General features: G+C 37.4%; 1 pseudogene; it reads right to left on the bottom strand.

Annotated features, from left to right (window-relative positions):
- Positions 1-891: 891 nt before the first annotated feature.
- Positions 892-4,681, bottom strand: LOC143650737 (cell division control protein 42 homolog pseudogene; annotated as a pseudogene).
- Between the last annotated feature and the right edge of the window lie 611 nt (positions 4,682-5,292).

Here is a 5,292-nt window from a genome sequence, read left to right as displayed (position 1 = left end):
ACCATGTTCACTGCCATGTGAAAAATAGGCCACAGACCATGGATCACCTACAGCTAGCTCCAGAATGCCACCATCTTCTGAGAGAAATGAATTAATTTCATTTCCTTGAATTATTGACACCTTGATTCTGGACTTATCCTAGCCTCAAAACCATAAGCCAATAAATCCCCATTGTGTAAGTGACCCATTGCATGATATTTGTATTGGCTGCTACGAAAATAAAGAGCTTTTTATTCCTAGCAACCAATAAAATATCAAGAGTGGGGTACTGCTATTAAAAATCTCCCCCAAATGTGGAAACAGCTTTGCAATTAGTTAACAGGTAGACGCTAGAAGAATTGTGAGTACATTTAAGAGATCATTGATAGAACTAAGAGTGCTAAATACACTTTTGATGAGCTCTTAAAAAGCTCAAACTTCCTTTATTACAGGAATCTGGAATAAAGTTGATCCCTGTTTATTTGTTTGCTTATTTTGTGAAGGGCTCTTTGTTTAATACATCTGAAAAGAATGCATATACAAAGAATTGAAACATGAGAAAGCATTGGTTCAACACTAATGAATCTACAAGAACTAGGATTGGGGAAGATGGAAAAGATTACCTAAACATTAAAAAAAAAGGAAAAATATAAGCTGGTAATATCCCTACTAACACTCATGAACAGTCTTCATAAGACCCTTTCCATGATTTTTATTAAACTAGAGAACCTCAACTGGATGCTCTAGGGTTTCTCATTTGCAAAACAGAAATAAGGGGATTCCCCTGACTGGCCCCCATGTTGTTAAATGTTCTCCCCACCCCACTCCCACCCCTAGCTTCTTTTTTTAAAACTTTTTTTATTAATTAAAAAAATTAACAAACAAAATATTTAGAAATCATTCCATTCTACATATATAATCAGTAATTCTTAATATCATCACATAGTTGCATATTCATCATTTCTTAGAACATTTGCATCGATTTAGAAAAAGAAATAAAAAGACAACAGAAAAAGAAATAAAATGATAAGAGAAAGAAAGGACTATACATACCATACCCCTTACCCCTCACTTTCATTCACCACTATTTCAAACTGAATTTATTTTAACATTTGTTCCCCCTATTATTAATTTTTATTCCATATGTTCTACTCTTCTGTTGATATAGTAGTTACAAGGAGCATCAGACACAAGGTTTTCACATTCACAGAGTCTCATTGTGAAAGCTATATCATTGTTCAATCATCATCAAGAAACATGGCTACTGGAACACAGCAGTACGTTTTCAGGCAATTCCCTCCAGCCTGTCTGCTACATCTTGAACAACAAGGTGATATCTACTTAATGCGTAAGAATAACCTCCAGGATAACCTCTTGACTCTGTTTGGAATCTCTCAGCCATTGACACTTTGCCTCATTTTACTCTTCCCCCTTTTGGTCGAGAAGGTTCTCTCAGTCTCTTGATGTTAATTCTCGCTCATTCTAGGGTTTTTCTCAGTCCTTTGATGCTGAGTCTCAGCTCATTCCAGGATCTCTGTCCCACGTTGCCAGGAAGGTCCACACCCCTGGGAGTCATGTCCCACGCAGAGAGGGGGAGGGTGGTGAGACTACTCATCATATTGGCTGGAAAGAGAGGCCACATCTGAGCAACAAAAGAGGCTCTCTTGGGGGTGACTCTTAGGCCTAAATTTTAAGTAGACTTGACCTATCTTTTGTGGGGTTAAGTTTCATGTGAACAAACCCCAAGACTGGGGACTTAGCCTATAGCTTTGGTTATCCACACTGCTTGTGAGAATATCAAGAATTCAACTTGGGGAAGTTGAATTTCTCCCCACTCTCACCATTCCGTGAAGGGGACTTGCAAATACTTTTCCAGTCACAGATCAAATCATTCTGCCACCCCTAGCTTCTTAATGAAGCAGGCCTCCAACCCCAACACTTGAAAGAGGATGTGAATCATTCCATAGACATCTTTTAGCAACACTCCCATATTTCCTCTATATACCAGGTCTTCAGTTGTGTTCTAGGAACACCGTATCATATTAAGCTGCATATCTATATGCTAAGCATATTAGACAATAACTGACAGGGGAAAATTGTTTTAATTAAGAACTCAACCCATTTGGTGTATTTCAAAAGGTGCAATACTTTTCTTCATTTATCAGTAAAAGAAGTTAGAAAATAACTTCTAAAAAAAAATTCAAGTAACAAACAGATTTCCTTGAAAGTCACAGTCACATATATAGCACATCCCAGAAAAGAGAAGGAGCAAGACAGGTTCCACCCACTTTCATTAATTTCATCAAATACTGAACCTACTCAAGAGTGGAGAGAAACGGCAACTTTCAAAAAGGAGTATGTTATTAAATGAGGCATTTACTATACTCCTTCATAAGAGCACCAGGTGGGGAACATGTTTTCTAAACTAGATCTAGGAAGTGGAATGTGGAATCAATCCATCCTCCTTCCCTCAAGGGCTGTCCACCACTGGTTAATGAATAAAAAACAAAACTAAATAAAAACAAACTTCCTCAAACTCCCCCCCTCAAAAAAAAAGGGAGGGTGGGGAGAAGAAGGAAAAAAAAAACAGATGTCCCAGATTACGCTCCAGAGTGGAATCAGCTTCAACAATTTAAATTAGTCTGTTGCAGAGTCATCACAAGCATGCCTTGCTTTTAACAAAATAAAAAATTTTTTTTGAAACAACAAAACAGAAACTAGTACCGATCACTTTCCTGACAATACACAATTATTCAAAATTAATTAGTATTGGGAGGGGGCATGAGCATGTGGGTAGGTACAGGGCATTTGTCATTGTTGCAAAAGCAAATTTTAATTTTAATCTTTAGTTTGATTTAAACAGTGCTTTTAGTATGATGCTGACACCAGCTGTGCAGACAGGGCTCTGGAAAGATGTTCATAGCCGCACACACCTGCAGCTCTTCAGTTCTGGAGGCTCCCAGGCAGCCAATATTGCTTCATCAAATACATTCTTTAGGCCTTTCTGTGTGAGTGCAGAACACTCCACATATTTGACAGCCTTCAGGTCACAGACCAGCTTTTCAGCAGTCTCCGGAGTGATAGGCTTTTGTTTATTCTTGGCAAGTTTCTCAACAATGGAGGGGTCATCTCTGAGATCAATTTGGCTCCCAACAAGCAAGAAAGGAGTCTCTGAACAGTGATGAGCTATCTCAGGTACCCACTTTTCTTCCACATTTTCAAATGAGGACAGAGAGAACACTAAAAAACAGATTAGAAACACATCTGTTTGAGGATAACTCAGTGGTCATAACCTATCATAATTCTCTTGCCCTGCAGTATCAAAAAGTCCAAGAGTATATGGCTCTCCACCAATCATAACTGTGACTGCACAGTTGTCAAAAACAGTTGGTACATATTCAGATGGAAATTTGTTTGTTGTATAAGATATCAGGAGCCATGTTTTACCAACAGCACCATCACCCAGAACAATGCACTTAATTGTCTGCATTGCTGAAACAGTTATGTATCCACTTTAAATATTTCAAATTCAATGTTGACTTTAGCTCCTCTGCCGGAGTGCTGGCAGCAGTGCGTGGGGTCTCCTCCCATGATCCCTGTTTTAACGTGGCACAGACCTCGATGAAATTGAGTTTTCATGCTGGATGGAAGCTAAAACTTGAAAGCAGTTAACTTACACATCTCACTGAGATTTCCCAACTTACTGTGGAAGATGCAGCCTGGTTTCTCTTTGCAGTTTATAATAAAATGTGAGATAAATGAACTCCAAAGTAAAAAGAAGGAAGATATTACTTGTTTTGAAAACCATCATCATGAAAATGACTAGATTTTGGGCTTCTCTTAGCCTCAACTTGTGAAGCAATAAATTCCCTTTGTATAAGCCAATTCATTGCATGACATTTGTTTAGCAACTAGGAATCTAAAACAGAACTGTTCCTAATTCATTCTATGAGACCAACCAAAGTCAGATAAAGATACCAGAAGAAAAAAACACAGAACACTATTCTTCCTTTATGAAATCAGAGGCAAAATTCCTCAATTGAATACTAGCAAATCAAATCCAACAGCATGTTAAAAGAATTATACACCATGAATAACTGGGATGTATCCCAGGAATGCGAGGATGGCACCACATAAGAAAATCAAGCAATAAAAACACCATATTAACAGAATGCTCAATTGCTACAGAAAAGGTACTTGACAAAATCTAAGAACTTTTCATGATAAAGTCATTAGAGCTAGAGGGTAACTTTCTGAACATGATAAAGGATATATATGAAAAATAGACAGCTAGCTTTTTCCTCACTAGTGAAAGTCTGAATGCCTTCCCTTTGAGGTCAGGAAGAAAATGAGGATGACCACTTTCACCACTGCCACTCGACACTGTACTGTAAGTACTTGAAGAGCAATTTACAAGAAAAAAAAGGCATTCAAACTGGAAAGGAAGAGGTAAAACTATCTTTATTGACAGAAGGCAGGATCCTTTATGTAGAATTCCCAAGCAGTCCACATGAAAACTACTAGAAAGAATAAACAAATTCAGAAAAGGTGCAGACTACAAGATTAACACTCCAAAATCATTTGTGTTTCTATGCAAGAGCAAAGACTATTCTGAAATGGAAATTAAAAAGCAATTCCAATAAAAATTACTCTTAAAAGAAAAACGACCTAGGGTTAAATTTTACCAAAGAGATGAAGTACTTTTATGCTGAAAATTGCAAAACATTGCTGGAAGGAATCAAAGACCTAAATTTGAAAATGTCAGCTCTACCAGCGTGATCTACAATTCAATGCAATACTTATCAAAATCCCCAAACCATTTTATTTTACAAAATGGAAATTCCAGTCCTCAAATTCACATGAAACTCTACTTTCATATTAACTTGATGATTAGCATTACCATTTCTACAAAAAGGGCTGCTGCATTTAATGTATAAATCACCTTTTGTGTAGTTCTGAGTCTTTAATGTTATTAATTTTTCCAATCAATGGGCACCTTTCCTTTTAGGTAATCTTTTGTTTCTTTCAGTAATGGTCTTTTTTCCATGTACAAGCCATTTACACGTCCTAGCATTCCATAGCTACTCAAACAAATACCACAGAATGGGTTGGCCTAAATAACAAGCATTTGCTGTCTCAAGGTTTTGAACACTAGCTGTCTGAAATAAAAATTTTGGCAGGGCTATGCTTTCCCCTTGGGTTATGAACATTCTGGTGATGGCAGTCTTTTACATGGTGATCTGTCTCTCCTCTCGACCTTTTCTCATTTTTGTTGAATTCTGACTTCTGTCTTCTTCTGTGTCCAATTTATCC

The sequence above is a fragment of the Tamandua tetradactyla genome, chromosome 11 (genome assembly GCF_023851605.1).
Source record: "Tamandua tetradactyla isolate mTamTet1 chromosome 11, mTamTet1.pri, whole genome shotgun sequence".
NCBI classification, from domain to species: domain Eukaryota; kingdom Metazoa; phylum Chordata; class Mammalia; order Pilosa; family Myrmecophagidae; genus Tamandua; species Tamandua tetradactyla.
The sequence above is the reverse complement of the archived record's forward strand: the minus strand, read 5'-3'. Positions and strand labels throughout refer to the sequence as shown.